Raw genomic sequence first — 19,120 nt, forward strand, 5'->3', positions numbered from 1 at the left:
ATTTTAAAACACTTTAATCAAACATCTAATGTAATACATCCTATTTCCCTTATAGTCCATTTTGCTTTCCCTCTTAAGAAACCAGCATTAATCTCCCATCATAGCAGCATCCCAGTGACCTTGGTACAACTTTACCATTGTGGATATGACATGATAGTAGTATTCCCCTTGCTCATCACATTTTCCAAATTTTGAGGAGAAAAATGTAGGATGAAAAAATCGAATTCTCAAAGATATTTGGCAGGCCATATCTTTATAACATTGCCCAATGAAAATTCTTTCTTTCTCTTTTTACATCCGTTAAACAGGGAAGGGAAACAAAAATCTACCTCTGGAGCAAAAGTTGCCGATTCTAAAGATACCAAAAATACCAAAATTCTCTCTATCATGTCTCCATTAAATGGTGTATTGCCAATGTCGTGGTATTGTCATGGTGTATTGTCAATGATATATAGGAATTTTTCTAGCAGGGATAAGGAGGTGATTATGCCCTTGTATAAGGCAATGGTCAGGCCACACCTAGAGTACAGGTCTGGAGGCCTCATTTCAAGAAGGATGTAGAGCTGCTGGAACGAGTACAGAGAAGGGCAACAAGATTAGTGAATGGAACAAAGGGGTGCTCTTACGAAGAAAGGCTTAAGTTTTGCAAATTACAGTGTCTGGAGACTAGGCACCTGCAAGGTGATCTGACTGAGGTGTATAAAATGGTTTGAGCATGCTCAATGCTGATGGAATTCTTCCTCTTGCTCATAATAATCGCCTGAGAGGGAATAAATTCAAATTGAGGAAAGACAGATGTAGGATAGACGTGCGGAAATTTGCCTTTAGCCAACGGGTGGGTTGGTTGGTGGAACAGACTTCCATCCCTTGTCGTGGAAGTTGATAGCCTAAATAAGTTTAAGGCTCAGCTGGACAGGTATTTCGAATGAACAGAGGGGTGAAGTGAAAGTGGTTTTTTTTTTTTTTGGCTGATTCTGGATAAGCTTGCTTTCTTGCATCAAATGCCTCTACTAATGTTATGTTGTTATTTTGGTTTTTAGGAGCATTAGCAACTAAGGCCATATTGCTCCGGGATATGCGGTGGTCATTCCCTGACCTTTCCGCATCCTCCGTATTTGGTGGTGACGGGCTCGAACCCCGGTCTAATCAAGAAGCGTGTGCTACGCACTGCTGCTCCTTCCCACCTGGCTACGGAGGCGCCTTCTCTACTAATACTAATTTACCTTAGATAGCAGAATCCACTTCCTTTTTTATTCAGCCTTAACAAAATTCTTCATTAATTCAATCTTTATATGCAAAGGTGGCAGAAAACCCTTTTTTTTTTTTTTTTTTTTGGTTCAACAAGTGGAACATATTTTTTATTATTTCTCCCTGGTAAAAATTCCTCCCTCTTTTTCCACTATTGCACGACTGTCTCACAACCATAGGAAACAACAGTATTTTGTAAAACCTGTAAAACAGTACTTTCAAGCCAACAGCATTAAGTAGAACTGATAAGAATGCATTTCCATTATGCAGCAAGACTGCTTCTAAACTTAATTGTGGGGTATCAATAAATATATACCATTCAATAAGATTGAGTTCAATGCTAATTTTTGCTCAGAAAACTGCTAATACAGACACATACTGTCTTCCACAATGAAATATTTTGAAAACACTTTGATGTTTTCAATATACTATAATTTTAATTCCTGCTTCAAGTAACTTCCACTGTTATAACCCAGAATCAAGGAGTTCTGCTTGCTCTTTAGATAAGTTTAAATCATTAACTGCCATTCGACTCTTCTTGTTTAAATAGTGCAGCGCATTGTAATTTTCTAGTTGGTAGTCCAAATCTTTTGAAGTGGACAGTCCAACATAATTTGCAATGCAAGAATCCCCACTTATATTCATCACTGCTTCCTTTATCCCATGATTTTGGGATTTCATATTGGCAGGTCTCCTTTTATGTTGGGATATTTGATGCTGTGCTTGCTTTTCTGGACATTGCTGATATTTGTCATGGAAAAATAGCAATTGTCAATGTTGTTGTTGTTGTTGTTGTTGTTTGGTTTTTAGGAGCATTAGCAACTAAGGCCATATTGCTCCGGGATATGCGGTGGTCAGTCCCTGACCTTTCCGCATCCTCCGTATTTGGTGGTGACGGGCTCGAACCCTGGTCTAATCAAGAAGCGTGTGCTGCACACTGCTGCTCCTTCCCACCTGGCTACGGAGGCGCCATGTCAATGTTGTAGTACATTCTTGACACACCAGAGGAGCAAGAAAAGACTTAGTTTTAATTTTCTCAGTTAGCCACATCCTCAGATTTGTGGTGCAGGTAATACAGCACATATGTGGAGCCGAAGTTTTGTCCTGATCACTAGTCTTCTCTTTTTATTGTAAATTATCCACAAACATAGCAGAAATTGCCAGGATGATTCAGATACTTCCTTTGCTTCTGCTTAAACAGTTTAACAATAGAATGCTAAGCAAAACACAAAAAGAAACAAATGATTAGCAACAGATACACAGATAAACTGTACAAGTATTCATACTACAACTGTCTTTCTATTACTGAAAGAGAGAAGGGCAGGAGGTGCACAGATGTTGAACATATTAATCCTCTCCAACATTATTGCCATTTATGAGTACATGCAAACATTATTTGCAGGTAATATATCAGTATCATATCTACTTCCCTAAATTGCAATAAGATACACATATTATGAGTAAACACAAAATCTACAGAAACTGAAGTTAAAATACAGAAACTGACATTTTAAGAATTATTTTTGAAATCCACACATAAAAACTGACTGTAAACAGTGGATATATTAATGGAGGTAAAAATCATGTTATCCAGTGTTATTAGAAGGAATGGGCACATGAGGTGAGCAAAAACTTCTCTTTTTTGAGGGATGGAGGGGGAGGGGGGGATGACATTATAAAAGTTGATTCCTTCATATTTTGTCAATACTAACACTAATACTTCCCATAATGAATGTGTATCCAACAGCATATAGTTATCGCTTTGGTTAACAGAGCCCAAGAAATACCTTAATCTACTGTGGTCACCTCTTTTCAAATTGAAGCCTACACCTTTTCCTTTGGCAACTGAAATGTATGTTGATTTTCTTCTGCAAATATTTTTGCAGTTCATGTGCATTTCATTTTCATAAATTTTTAAAATTTCATGAAGAAACACTCCAGAGCATACAGCTACAAAAAATATATATAAATAAAAATAAAAAATTAATCAACTGCTCACATTTTATAGCCTTAACCTTTTCAATTTGAAAAGGTTAAGGCTTTAAAATTTCAACTTTTTAAAGCCTTGACTTTTTTAATTTGAAAAGGTTAAGGCTTTAAAATGGTGAAGTAAATTAAACATAATTTGCAATTGTAAACTAAACATAATTTTCTTTTAGTCAAATAGTGACTGACTGCTGAAATAACTTCTGCTTACTCTTGTCTAGGTTGGAAGTTCACATAAATTTAAACAGAGATTGGACAAATACTTAAAAAATGTGTAAATAAAGCAATGGAAGGTGACAATGGTTGCACTCATTATTTTTTTTATTTTTTTTTTTTGGTTGATGCTATATGCTTTCTTGGATTATTATTTTATTTTATTTTATTTTATTTTATTTTTTTTTTTAGCAATGTAAATTTCCGTAAAGAGAAATATGCAATAACAGTATAGGAATATTGCAAAAATGGCAAAATATCTCTGTTATATGCTTTGGGATGAAGTATACTCAGAATCAATAGTAGGAGAACATTACCAGTGTAGTAAAAAAAGAAGTGCAAACATACAGTCATTGTAAATGTGAAGAAGTTTACCCTCCCGACCAAAAAACCATGGACTATCATCTCCAGCAAGTGCGTACATTTTTTTAATGGGTTTTGTTTTTGTGATGAATACTTCAAAAATGTTTATTTATAAACATTGCTATATTGGCTGGCAGGCAGACAACTGATAAATGTGGTGAGTGATTTCTGACATAGGTCTCTACCATACAACATAATATAAATAAGTTTAAGGCTCAGCTGGACAGGTATTTTGAACGAACAGAGGGGTGAAGTGGAAGTGGTTTTTTTTTTTTTTTTTTTTGGCTGATGCTGCATAAGCTTGCTTTCTTGCATCAAATGCCTCTACTAATGCTAATGCTAATGCTAACCCATTAGTATGCATTTCAAATTTATGATAAGATCAATGCAAGGCCACACTTTATTATTTGATATTTTAAATCAAACTCAGAAACACTTCTGAGTTTGATTTAGAATATCAAACTCAGAAAGGATGACTACAATGTTATTCACAATGAACAAAGCAATATTTCAAACTCATTTAGTACTTTAACTTATATAAGTAATATGATAAAGTACTAAATGAGTTTAAAATATTGCTTTGTTCAGTGTGAATATCATATTACTCATATATTCAAAACACAACTATCATCTAAGATACTGTATATTACAAAGATTTAACAGTAATACATACTAGTTAATATACAGAAGACAATATATGCTGTACAATGATATATCCCCTCATATGGAAGTGGCGATAACTAATTTTAATTTTATTACAGTTACATTGATTCTGATATGGTGCTTAAAACAGCAAAATTATACGTGATCAAGACTATTCAATGGGGGAGGAAGCACCTAGGCTTTAATATAACAGGGAAGACCTGAAAATTTGCTAAATTGTTATAACACAATGATAACACATAGTAATGGGTTTCCAAAAGCCTATAATTATACCTAAGGACGACTGCTGAGTCCTGGATATAATTACTAGAATGACTGTCACGAACCTGTGTTCCACAAAAATTGACTTATTATATAGTATACAGTATACACCCACCACCACAAAATGAAACATGGAATACATAAATAAAGAAAATGTCATTAAGAACATACCTTTTTAATATGTCCCTTGACAACTCCCAGCCTAGGTTCTTGTATTAATTACATTATCTTTTGATAACAAGAGAGACTGCTTCTACAAGAATGGAATACATTTAAATAGAAAAGGTGCAAGAATATTTGCTGATGCTATCGAGGCACTGTTAGGTGGATTGGAAAACCGCTAGCTTGGGGGGATACAAGGACTAACAGATTAACAGTAGCCACTGGCAGAGGTGAAAGTGATTCTTGGACTGCTTCTATTGGAATGAGCAGCAGCCTGGAAAACAAGATGCAGGGTATTTCAAAGATTACTGGGAGTCATTGCGGTACAAGTAAACACATGGGTTGTGTTAGGGTAGCTAAGAATAGGAACAGGTGCATGTATACTTGTGTATACACCAATGCTAGGAGTTTGGTAAATAAATTTGATGAATTTGAGGTATTGCTCAAAACATCAAAGGCAGATATTGTTGGGATATCAGAGAAGTGGTGTCACAAAGATATAAGGAATGCAGAACTGGAATTTGAGGAGTACAATGTGTACAGAAAGGATAGACAGGTTAGGAAGGGAGGAGGAGTTATTCTATGATTTAAGAAACACAAAATCCAAGGAAGTGAAGCCAGTCAACATCGCTGGACAGTGCAGTGTCGAGTCAGTTTGGTGTGACATAAGCATTGGGAGATTAAAATTGAGAGCAGTGTGTTATAGGCCTAATGACTCTGATGAGTATAATAAGAAACTGTACAGGGAAATAGAATGGGCCAGTAAATCAGAGTCTTATAATGGGGGATTATAATTTCCCAGATATTGACTGGAATTTGTGGGTTGGTCACTCACACACTAGCAGGGCTTTTGTGGATTTATTGGATGATTGTTTTCTACATCAGCATGTTCGGGAGGCAACTAGAGGGAGTAATACTCTTGATCTGATTATCAGTAGTGAATCTTCATGCATTAAGAATCTGCATCATCAGTTGGTGGGACCAACTGATGATGTTACCAACAGCAAATTCAAAATGGGAAGCATTCAAAGAATTTATCTTGAAGCTACTATTCTTTACATATCAACTAAAAAATATTGTTCAAGGTTTAGGCCTAAATGGATGTCAGATGAACTAATGAGACATATAGCAGAGAAGAAAATTGCATGGGATACATATAAATTAATGGGTGACATGGAAGCCTATGATAGATATAAGATGGTCTGTAACCAAGTCACAAAGGAGATTAGGCAGGCAAAGGCAGATTATGAGAAATCTTTGGCAAAGGATGGAAAGAAAAACAACAAAGAGTTCTTTACCTATGTAAACTCTAGAAGAAAAGGGATAAATCAGACTGGTCTACTGGATATTGATGGTTCAACTGTTGATGATCCTGCTCAGGTGGCTAACAAACTAAATGCGTATTTTGCATCTACATTCACCCATCAGGAGTTATTCAGCAAGGGGAATGCCAGAGGTGAGTTAAACTCTGGCGGTGAGCTAGATGATTTTGTAATAACTGAGAGGAAAGTGGAGGAGAAATTGTTGAAGATAAACATAAAAAAGGCACCCGGGGTGGATGGGATCTATCCAGTTATATTAAAAGAGGCAGCAAAGGAAGTAAGCAAACCCTTAGCCATAATTATGAGAGTTTCTTTGGGGAGGTATCCATGGACTGGAGATGTGCAAGTGACCCCAATTCACAAAGGAGGATCAAAGGGCGACACAAGTAATTATAGACCTGTTAGTTTAACTTCTGTTCCAGGAAAATTAATGGAAGCACTGGTTAAAGAAGAACTGTAGGATCATCTAGACAAGACTTCGGTTATAGCTCGGACATAGAACGGTTTTGTTAAGGGAAAGTCTTGCCTAACCAATTTGATTGGATATTATGATGTGATCACGAAGGAACTGGATCCAAGGAATAACTTTGATATCATATATTTGGATCTTAGAAAGGCTTTTGATACTGTTGCACATGGAAGACTATTGCACAAATTGAAGCAGTATGGCATTGGAGGCAAATTACTGCTATCGATAAAGGGATGGTTGAGTGGGAGAAGACAGAGAGTGGTAATCAATGGACACTGCTCATCATGGACTAATGTTATTAGTCAAGTCTCTCAGGGTTCAGTGTGGGGTCCATTGTTGTTTTCTGTATTTATAAATGATATTGATGATGGTATATCAAGCTTAATGTCCAAGTTTTCAGACGATAATAAGATTGGCAGGGTTGTTAAGGAAACTAATGACAGTACGCTGCTGCAACGGGATCTAGAAAAGTTGAGCAGATGGGCTGAGAGGCAGCAAATGAAATTTAACATTGACAATTATAAAGTACTACATAAGGGAAGCAGTAACCCCAGAGTAACGTATCAACTCTGTGGTACTATACTGACAGTGGTAGAGAACAAAAAGGACCTGGGGGTAACTGTGTAGGCAGATATGAAGTTTTCTGAGCAGTGCAGACAGTCTGCAAGAGTAGCACATGGTATCTTGTCAATGATATACAGGAATTTTTCTAACAGGGATATGGAGGTGATTATCCCCTTGTATAAGGCAATGGTGAGACCACACCTTGAGTGCTGTATACAGGTCTGGAGGCCTCATTTTAAGAAGGATGTAGAGCTGTTGGAAAGATTACAGAGAAGGGCAACAAGATTAGTGAATGGAACAAAGGGGTGCTCTTACGAAGAAAGGCTTAAGTTTTGCAAATTACAGTGTCTGGAGATTAGGCACTAGCGAGGTGATCTGATTTGAGGTCTACAAAGCCTTGATTGGTTTGAGCATGCTCAATGCTGATGAGATTCTTCCTCTTGCTCAGAATAATCACCTAAGAGGGCATAAATTCAAATTGAGGAAAGACAGATGTAGGATAGATCTGTGCAAGTTTGCCTTTAGCCAGCGGGTAGTTGGTTGGTGGAACAGACTTCCATCCTTTGTTGTGGAAGTTGATAGCCTAATTAAATTTAAGGCTGAGCTGGACAGGTATTTGGGACGAACAGAGGGGTGAAATGGGAGCAGTTTTTTTTTTTTTTTTTTTGGCTAATGCTGCATAAGCTTGCTTTCTTGCATCATATGCCTTTACTAATGCTAATGCTAATAATTGTAAGTGGTTGCTTTAGAACAGGACAATCTATAGCCATTACACCATTCCTTTAAATTGTGTTTCAAGTATCATTATTTGAAATTTTTCTCCTGGATTTCCTTTATAGGGGTCTCAAACATGAATATTTTATCTAGTGCATGTTTATAGATATTTTATCTAGACTGTTTATAGATATTTTGTCTACGACTCACAAATTTATAAATGTGCTACTAACTATTAACATCTTAGTAACACAACATTATGTAACTTCATGTAGTGAAGACATTGATACAACACTGCGAGAGCAATGGCACCAAATGAATCAATAGACAGCAAGTTTCAGTTCCACAGTTGTGTGGTAATGACTCTGGATCATTTTTTGCTTAATGAACTTCCGTAACTGAAATTGTTGAAATCATTCTGGATATCACTCATGTTTTTCCAGCTATGAAGTCTTTTATGAGTTCATCACTAACCAAATTTCAGTCAGCGTAAGTGAACTAGTCATTTTGTGTTATATATTTTATCAAAATATATTGCAAATGCAATATATTTTGATAAAAGAACATTCAACCAATGCAGACATAGTAGGGTTATCAGAAACATGGTGCCACACGGATATATGTAATGCAGAATTTGAATATGGTGAGTAAAATATGTACAGAAAGAACAGCAGGGTGGGGGTAATACTCTTGGTGTGATTTGATTTGTGGCACCTCCATAGCCAGGTGGGAAGGAGCAGCAGTGCGTAGCACACGCTTCTTGATTAGACCGGGGTTCGAGCCCGTCACCACCAAATACAGAGGATGCGGAAAGGTCAGGGAATGACCACCGCATATCACGGAGCAATATGGCCTTAGTTGCTAATGCTCCCAAATAACAAACAAACAAACATTTTATTTGTATTTTATTCGTGCATCAGCAACAGTAGCAATAATGCAACAATATGGTAAAAACAGTAAAAAAAGTAAAAACCATCATAAAAAGATAAAAGGAAGAAAAAAAATTTAGTGACCTATGAAAATTGCTCACATTGTAAAGAGATATATCAAGGATTATATAACAATCAAAATCTGTCAAAAGGTATATAAATATAGTAATTGTAATGGCAAATGATGCAAGAAAGCAAGCTTATATAGCATCAGGGAAAAAAAAACTTACACAGTTCACCCATTCGCATCCTCCAAGAATTTCTCTAATTCTTCCTTGAATTTATTCAACCCATCCACTTCCACAACAGATGGAAGCCTGTTCCAACAATCAACCACCCGAATCGATCCTTACTCAACTTGAATTTATGCCCCTTCATGGGTGTAGTCTCAGGAAGTGGAAGGATGTCATTAACATCAGCTCACTCAATCCATTCAAGGCTTTAAAGACCTCAATCAGATCTCCCTGCAGGTGCCTAGCCTCGAGATGCTGCAATTTACAGAGCTGAAGCCTTTCTAGGTAAGAGCACCCTTTTGTTTCCTTCATCAGTCTAGTTGCTCTTCTCTGCACCCGTTCCAGCAGATCTGCTGGAATGGGTGCCTGTATACACAACTCAATATGCAACCTAACCATGGCTTTATACAAAGGGATAATCACCTCCTTATAACTGCTAGTAAAGTTTCTGTATATCACTGGCAAAACCCGGTGAGCTGTCCTGGCAGCATGTCTACACTGCTCAGAGAATTTCATATCTGACTGTACAATAACCCCCAAGTCTTTATCATTTTAATGTTATTAGTGGAGTTCCCCAGGGTTCAGTGTTGGATCCATTTTTGTTTTCTGTATTTATTAATGATATTGATGATGGTATATCAGGTTTAATCAACTGTGTAGTACTACACTGACAGTGGTAGAGAATGAAAAGGACCTGGGGGTAATTGTGCAGTCAGATATGAAGTTTTCTGAGCAGTGCAGACGTTGTGCAAGAGCAGCTCATGGTGCCTTGTCAATGATATACAGGAATTTTGTGAGCAGGGATAAGGAGGTGATTATCCCCTTGTGTAAGCAATGATCAGGCCACACCTTGGGTACTGCATACAGGTCTGGAAGCCTCATTTTAGGAAGGATGTAGAGCTGCTAGAAAGAGTACAGAGAAGGGCAACAACAAGATTAGTGAACGGAACAAAGGGTTGCTCTTACGAAGAAATCTTAATTTTTGCAAATTACAGTGTCAGAGACTAGACACCTGCGAGGTGATCTGATGGAGGCGTATAAGGCCTTGAATGGTTTGAGCATGCTCAATGCTGATGGGATTCTTCCTCTTGCTCAGAATAATTGCCTGAGAGGGCATAAATTCAAATTGAGGAAAGACAATTGTAGGATAGATGTGCGGAAGTTTGCCTTCAGCCAGAGGGTGGTTGATTGCTGGAACAAACTTCATTCTGTTGTTGTAGAAGTTGATAGCTTAAATAGATTCAAGGCAGAACTAGACAAACATTTGGAGCAAGTGGATGGGTGAAATGAGAAGGGTTTTTTTTTTTTTTTTTGGCTAATGCTGTATAAGCTTGCTTTCTTGCATCATATGCTTTTACTAATGCTAATGCACCATATAGTGTAAGGAAGCTCAAGGCTTTTGCTGCACTGGAAAAAAAAATAAAAAGTATATAAAACAATGCAAATTAAATGCTTCCCTCCTCACACAGGTAACTATCCAGTTAACCTTTGAATTTATTCAAACTGTCAGCCTCAACTACCTGCGAGGGCAATTTGTTCTAGCTAACAACGACTCGCTGGCTAAAAGAAAACTTCCTATAATCTAATCTAAACCTCAACACCTGCAATTTGAATTTATGACCAATAATTCTAGAATTCTTTATAACAGTGAGAATTTCACCTTCATTTTATTAATCCCTCTCAGAGCCTTAACAAACCTCAATCAGGTCACTGCTGAGGTGTTGATTGCCAAGTTCTGTAGCCTACATAATTGGAGTCTTTTCTCATATGGTCATCCTTCTGCTGATTTCACCATTCGAGTTGCATATCTTTGGACCCTTTCAAGCTCAATGTCTTTTTTCAGATGATGTCTCCATACCTGAACACAGTATTCCAAATGTGGTCTTATAATTGCCTTATACATTGGGATTATGAACTCCATATCTCTACAGGATAACATTTAATAAATCATCAATAGGACACCATGGGCTTTTCTGGCAGCCTGTTTACAAAGTTCTGAAAACTTGATATCTGTACTGTAACTCCCAGATCCCTTTTGTCTGTACTGTTTTTAATTGAATCGCTACAAGCATATGATTTATTTGTGGGTTGCTATTCCCCAAGTGTAAGACCTTGCATTTAGCAGTATTAAAACACAGCTGCCCCCTTCTCTGACCATCTCTGAAACTTGTTCAAGTCATCCTGAAGGAGCGCTGCTTGGCACTGATCATTAACGACTCTGCCAATCTTTATGTCATCTGCAAATTTTAACATCACACCTTCTATCCCCTTTGTCGGTGTCATTTATGAAAATGAGTAACAACAGTGGTCCAAGGACCGATCTTTGGGGGACCCCTCTCCTGACTTTACACCAACCTGAAAAAATATCCATTAATCACCACCCTCTGCCTTCTTTTCTGCAGCCACCTAGCAATCCATCTGATAATCTTACCAGTAATCCCACCCTGTTCAAGCCTATACAGTAATCTCTAATGAAGGACCGGGTCAAATGCTTTACTAAAATCCAAATTAGCTCCGTGGAAATTGTTCCCTAAATTCAGCTCACGAGTATTGCATCAAAATAGCAACAAAATAAGTTAGTTAAGCATGATTTACCCTTAACAAAGCCATGTTGGGTGTCCTTCAGAATGCCATAGCTATCTAAATGTCCTTGGATTCTACTCTTAACCATTGTCTCTAAGATTTTTCCTACCACTGAAATCTGACTAACCGGTCTGTGGTTATCAACTTCACTCTTAGAACTGCTTTTACGTATTGGAAAATACACTGGCACTCTTCCAATTCAAAGAAATTTCCTCTGAGTCTAAAGATGACCTTATAATTAACTTCAGCGGTTCAATAAGAATTTGCAGATAAAGGAACCATTAGGTGGCAGTGATTACGGTGTACTGATGTGGGATTTACTTAAAGATGTCACTACCATCAGGGCTAAAGGTTTTTGTAAAGGTGACTACAGTGGTCTCAGACAGTTTCTAAATTCTATACAGTGGGACCAATTGATGATGTTACCAACAGAAAATTCTAAATGGGAAGCAGTCAAGGAATTAATCTTGGATGCTACTAGGCTTTTCATACCAACTAAGAAATACAGCAGACTTTCGAAATAACGGCATTCAGGGCCTCAAATGCCATTATTTTGATTTTTCTGTTATCTAGAAAGTTTTATTTTTAATGTATTTAATGCAGAAATAATGAGGCCAAATAAGAAATACAGAATGCAATTTTATTAACTACATATAAAAAAACATAAACATATTGACGATCCAATATTGTATTCTGCCATTAATACACTCCTACTTACGCCCCATTCTATTTTCTTTATTACATCAAGTTTAGTCTGCGCAGGTAGCACAGTGGTATCATCACCGTTCTCCCCACGCTGGGTGGAAAGGCCCAGGTTCGAATCCCATCAATGATGCAAGAAACTTTTATAGGCTTTTTTCATTCTGTGGCTGAGTTAGTGGTTCTCAGGCATAGATAGCAAAGTTTCCCTCCCCCAGAAACTGGGAGTTTTTTCATCCAGCATCTCAATATGTGTTATTTGGGGTGCAGTTATTTCGACAGTCTACTGTACTGTTCAAGGTTTAGGCCTAAATGGATGTCAGATGAACAAATGAGACTCGTGGCAGAAAAAAAAAAATGCATGGGATGCATATAAAATATCAGGTGACAGAAGCCCATGGTAGGTACAAGCTAGTTTCTAATCAAGTCACAAAGTAGGTGAGGCAAGCAAAGGCAGATTACAAGAAATCTTTGGCATAGGACGCAAAGAAAAACAGCAAGACTTCTTTACTTATATAATCTAGAAGAAAGGGGATGAATCAGGTTGGTCCATTTGATATTGATGGTTCCACTGTTGATGATCCTGCTCAGATAGCTTACAAACTGAATGAGTATTTTGCATCCACATTCACACATGAGGAATTCTGTAAGGAAGTAGAGGACAGAAGCTTATTAAACTCTAACATGGAGCTAAATAATTTTGTATTAACTGAGAGCAAAGTGGAGGAGAAATTGTTGAAGTTAAACATAAGAAAGGCACCTGGGGTGGATGGGATCTATCCAGTTATATTAAAGGAGGCAGCAAAGGAAGTAAGCAAACTCATGGCCATAATTATGATCCTTAGACACAGGGAAGGTCCCCAAAGACTGGAGATGTGCAAATGTATCCTCATTTCACAAAGAGTGATCAAAGGGTGACATGAGAAATTACAGACCTGTTAGTTTAACTTCTGTTCAAGGGAAAATAATGGATTCACTGGTTAAAGCAGCATTGCAGGACCATTTAGACAAGTCTGCAGTAATAATTCAGATACAGCATGGGTTCGTTAAGGGGAAGCCTGGTCTGACCAATTTGATTGTATACCATGATGTGGTCACAGAGGAACTGGATGCAAAAAAATAATTTTGATATTGTATACTTGGATTTAAGGAAAGCTTTTGATACTGTTGCACATGGAAGACTGCTGTACAAATTGGAGCAGTACAGCATTAAGGGCAAGTTGCTACAATGGATAAAAGGACGGTTGAGTGGGAGAAAGCAGAGAATGGTAATCGATGGACACTGCTCTTTGTGGACTAATGTTATTAGTTGAGTCCCTCAGGGTTTGGTGTTAGGCCCATTGTTGTTTTGTATATTTATCAATGATATTGATTAAGTTATATCAGGCTTAATGTCCAAGTTTGCAGATGATACAAAGGTTGGCAGGGTTGTTAATGACAATGACAGTATGCACTGCAATAGGATCTAGAAAAGTTGAATAGATGGACTGAGAAATGGCAACTGAAGTTTGACAACAAATGTATTATATTTTCTGAGCAGTGCAGACTGGGTGCCAAAGCAGGTCATGGAGTCTTGTCAATGATATATAGGAATTTTGCTAGCAGGGACAAGGAGGTGATTATCCAGTTGTACAAGGCAATGGCCAGACCACACCTTGAATACTGCGCACAGGTTTGGAGACCTCATTTTAGGAAGGATGTAGAGTTGCTAGAACGAGTACAGAGGAGGGCAACAAGATTGGTGAGGGGAAACGAAGGAAGGTTTAAGTTCTGCAAATTGCAGTGTCTAGACACTAGGCACCTGCGAAGTGATGTGATTGAGGTGTATAAGGCCTTGAATGGTTTGAGCAGGCTCACTGCTGATGGGATTCTTCCTCTTGCTCAGATTATGAACCTGAGGGGGCATAAATTAAAATTGAGGAACGACAGCTGTAGAATAGATGTGCAGAAATTTACCTTTAGCCAATGGGTAGTTGATTGCTGGAACAAACTTCCATCTGTCGTTGTGGAAGTATCTCGCACTCTCCCTCAAAACTACAGAGTATATACCATCAACTCTGGGAGCTTTAGTTAGGCAACTCTTGGTTTACGAACATTCGCTATAACGAACGTCACAATTCATTAAAAATTTCTTAAAGTCGCCAATAGATAGAGTTCCTTATAAAACAAAATGTCAATTGTATAGTGAAAAAAATTGTAAGATTTAAATAAATAAACTTTTAAAAAATGTATTTATCACAATAATTATCAGAAAATTATTATATGATAATTATACTGACCTGTTCTTGGTTAATAAAACTAATCTGGCCAGTAAAAAAATGTTGGTTTACACGCCGTGCCGCTTAGAATGTTGAACCCTGATGAAGATATTGACGAGTAAAAGTTGAATACATATATTATGTTAGTACTCATTTTATTTATTCATATTTTGTTAACTTTTTATGTTTTTAATTAAAATTAACAAGTACGATATCATGTTTTTTTTATTCTTTTCTTATTTTATTTTATGTTATGTATCATATGCAATAAACCATAACGCATACATACATTATAATAAAATGCATTGTATAGACCATTCGATGTTTAGTACATGGTTTTAATGCTTTAAAATGGCTGCTAACGTATACGATACGTATCATAAAAGCTCAGGAATGAAAGATACACATAATGAACAAAACATATAACAAGGGTGGGCAGTCAGGAGGGTGCAAAGGATGCACTATGGATCATATGGATCAGCCTCACTTGTGCAGTATGGATTTCATATGGATCAGCCTCACTTGTGCAGCCACTTCTCAGCATGAAGGGACTTTCGTCAGTAAAGACTGATGCAAAGTAACTATTCAATTCATCCACAACATCAGCTGGGTTATCTAAGACTTTCTTCCACCCAATGCACAAGGGTGAGATCTGATTAGCTTTCTTCTTTGTTGTATTCACATACATGAAAAATTCCTTGTCCCCCATTCTTTGCTGTCTTAGCCAATGCTTTCTCATACTCAGCCTTGGCCTCCCTGCCTTTATTTGTGGTACTATTACAGAGACAGCTCTGCAGTCATCCATTTTGGCATCTTCTTCCTGCAATATTTTCTTAAAGGTATGTATGTTTTCATGGCTTCTGTGATTTTTGCTTTAAAAGTATTCCATAATTCAGATGTATTCGCCATCCCTTGGTAATCCACCCAATTCACAGATGCCTGAAGTTAAAACCTATGCCTTTGCCTTTAACTACTGCAACATCTTTCTTCACCTTCCAAGTGATGACTGCACAATCACTGGTTTCTGTACTTTAAGCTCTGTGATATCATCTGATTCATTAGTAATGATGTCAAGAATATTCTCATCCCTAGAACTTTCTCTAACACACTGGTGCAAATAATAATCATTTAGTTTATTTATCATCTGGGATTGAGGCTGCAGCATGTGGCTGTATACTTAAGAAGCTCTTAATTGCAGGTTAATTTTTGAAATTATTTTGAGGTTTTCTTTTTATTTTAATATACTAAACTGTGGTTAATATATAGTTTGAATTCCTATAATCACGTAGTTTAGTTTATTTTTGTATTTAGATAAGTATTTGGAAAGCTGCAGCTTAATATTCAGATTACCTTTGCTATCGATATTTTGGAGGGAATTTCATAACTTTTGTTCGGTAGCTTATATTTAACTTCTTTAGCAATTTAAGTTTTGTCCACAGTTTCATTTCTGTGATATTTTGTTAGCATAATTCTGTAATATATTGTAAATTTAAATTTTGTAATCTTTGTAAAGTTCAAATTTTACTTAAATTATGGTTGCCACGAGGTTTGCTTACAATACAAAGTCCAGGAACATCAAGACTGTACAAATTGGAGCAGAATGGTATTAAGGGTAAGTTGCTACAATGGATAAAAGGATGGTTAAGTGGGAGAAGACAGAGGGTGGTAATCAATGGGTGCTGCTCTTCGTGGACTAATGTTATTAGTGGAGTCCCACAGGGTTCGGTGTTGGGTCCACTGTTGTTTTGTGTATTTATCAATGATATTGATGAAGGTATATCAGGCTTAATGTCGAAGTTTGCAGATGACACAAAGGTTGGCAGGGTTGTTAATGACAGTAATGGAAGTGTGCTACTGCAACAGGATCTAGATAAATTGGGCAGATGGGCTAAGAAGTGGCAACTGAAGTTCAACCTTGACAAATGCAAAGTACTGCATATGGGTAGAAGTAACCCCAGAGAAACGTACCAACTGTGTGGTACTACACTTAAGGTGGTAGAAAATGAAAAAGACCTGGGAGTAATTGTGCAGTCAGATATGAAGTTTTCTGAGCAGTGCAGACAGGCTGCTAGGGCGGGTCATGGGGTTTTGTCAATGATATATAGGAATTTTGCTAGCAGGGAAAAGGAGGTGATTGTCCCTCTGTATAAGGCAATGGTCAGGCCACGCCTTGAGTACTGCGTACAGGTCTGGAGGCCTCATTTTAGGAAGGATGTAGATTTGCTTGAGCGTGTACAGAGAAGAGCAACACGATTGGTGAGGGGAATGAAGGGATTCTCTTACCAAGAGAGGCTTAAGTTCTGCAAATTGCAGTGGCTGGAGACTAGGCACCTGCGCGGTGATCTGATTGAGGTCTATAAGGCCTTGAATGGGTTGAGCACGCTGAATTCTGATGGGATCCTTCCACTTGTTCAGATTACCAACCTACGGGGACATAAGTTCAAATTAAGAAAGGACAGATGTAGAATAGATGTGCGGAAATTTGCCTTTAGCCAGCGGGTGGTTAATTGCTGGAACAAACTTCCATCTGTCGTTGTAGAAGTTGATAGGTTAAATAAATTTAAGGAGGAACTGGACAGGCATTTGGAGGGAATGGTGTGATTTTTTTTTTTTTTTTTTTGGCTGATGCTGCATAAGCTCCTACACTTGCTTTCTTGCATCATGTGCCACTACTACTACTACTACTACTACTAAGACTTAATCGGAAATGCCTGTGGGCATTTCCAATGTGAGTCACAACTTCTTCATTTGTATAGCCTGTGGCATGTATTCTAAGGCTGGTCTGGTAGACAGACCTACGAGCTAATCTGGCAATTCTTTTCAATGCAACCAATGTAAGAAGTGTACCAATCTCAAATTATAACTTGGTGCATATTGCAGTAAAACTTTTTGATACTGTTCCATATGAAATACTGCTGTACAAACTGGAGCACTGTGGTATTACTAGGCAAGTTACTGCTATGGATAAAGGGATGGTTCAATAGCAGAAGACAGAGGGTGGTTATAAATGGGCACTGTTGTTCTTGGAAAAGGATTATTAGTGGAGACCCTTACTGTTTACAATATTTAATAAGAATATTGATGAAGGCATATAAAACTTATTGTCTAAGTTTGCAGATGATACAAAGGTTGGCAAGGTGGTTAATGACAGGAATTGACATACTACTGCAAAAGAACTAGAAAAATTAGGCAGATGGGATGAAAAGTGCCAATTGAGGTTTAACATTGGCAAACCGGTGAAATACCACCACTTTGCTTATTGGAGGCTTGAAGTGGTGAAACCCATGTTTAGTCTCTAGAGCAAAGTTTCCGGCATCCCCCTCCCCCCATACTTCTCCTTCAACCCTAACCCAAGCACGGTACTAAGTACTATAGGTTCTAATACCTCTCATGTTTGGGGTTCACATAAAAAAAAAAAAAAAAAAAAAAAAAAAAATGCAAGATACTGCACATGGGTAGCTGTAATCCAAGAATAACATACCAATTAGGTGGTATCACACTGAAGGTGGTGAAGAACAAAAGAGATCTAGAGCATTTGTACAGTCTGACATGAAGTTCTCTGAACAGTGCATGCAGGCTCTTAGAACAGCTCAAGGTATCAATGATATAGAGGAACTTTGCCACTTTGCCAACAGAGACAAGGAAATGATTATGGCATTGTATAAGGATATGGTTAATACACACCTTGGTTACAGCACACAGGTCTAAAACCCTCATTTTAAGAAGAATGTAATCTCTTAAAACAGGTGCAGAGAAATGCAACTACATTAGTCAAGAACACAAAGGAGTACTCTTACCATAAAAGATCTGGCACAGCAAATTGCAGCACTTGGAAACAAGGCACTTGTGAGGAGATGACATGACTGAAGTGTTCAGGGCTTAAGTGGATTGAGACAGTTAAATATGATATTCTTACTCTTTCTGGGACAACATACATAAGGGGCCATAAACTGAGCCAAAGATGGTTTATTGGTTATTTAGGGATTTTATGGTGTATCAGCATCTGATGATATTGTGTGCCAAATAATATATATAAGATAATGTAATATATGTAAGATGATTTTAACATAATATACAATATAAAGCAGCAAAGTACTCTAAATTAAATTATATGAATTAATAAATTGGAAAAATCTTTTGGCTCTAGAGTGACTGCTGGATCTAACTACCATCTAGTGTTGTGGAAGTAGGTAGTTTGAATAAATTTAAGGAGGAATCAGACATATTATTAGAGGGAGATGGACAGATGAGGTGGGTAGTATTTTTTTTTTAGCTGATGCTGTATAAGCTTGCTTTAATAATGTTTTACATTATCACAAATGTAATTGTATGTGTGTGAAGGGGCTTTCCAAATTTCGCGCAATGTCGGGTAGAGACAATCATTCTTCCAGTTTTGGAGTGCCATTTGTCCTGTTAATATATGGATTTTAAACTAATTTAGAACTGGTTTTTT

At 37.4% G+C, this 19,120-nt stretch overlaps 1 protein-coding gene across 4 annotated transcripts in view; it reads right to left on the minus strand.

Moving 5' to 3' along the window:
• Positions 1-19,120, minus strand: part of LOC150080737 (cardiolipin-specific deacylase, mitochondrial) — a 132,383-nt gene that overhangs the window by 112,446 nt on the left and 817 nt on the right. For 2 of the 4 annotated variants that reach the window (XM_090381016.1, XM_090381017.1), the window contains exon 2: positions 14,366-14,508. The exons of the other annotated variants lie outside the window; for them this stretch is intronic. The gene's annotated coding sequence lies outside the window, so the exon portion shown is untranslated. The remainder of the gene's footprint in view (positions 1-14,365; positions 14,509-19,120) is intronic. 4 annotated transcript variants of the gene reach the window in all.

This window comes from Mastigoproctus giganteus, chromosome 9 (assembly GCF_048544385.1).
Source record: "Mastigoproctus giganteus isolate SK-2022 chromosome 9, ASM4854438v1, whole genome shotgun sequence".
Classification (NCBI taxonomy): domain Eukaryota; kingdom Metazoa; phylum Arthropoda; class Arachnida; order Uropygi; family Thelyphonidae; genus Mastigoproctus; species Mastigoproctus giganteus.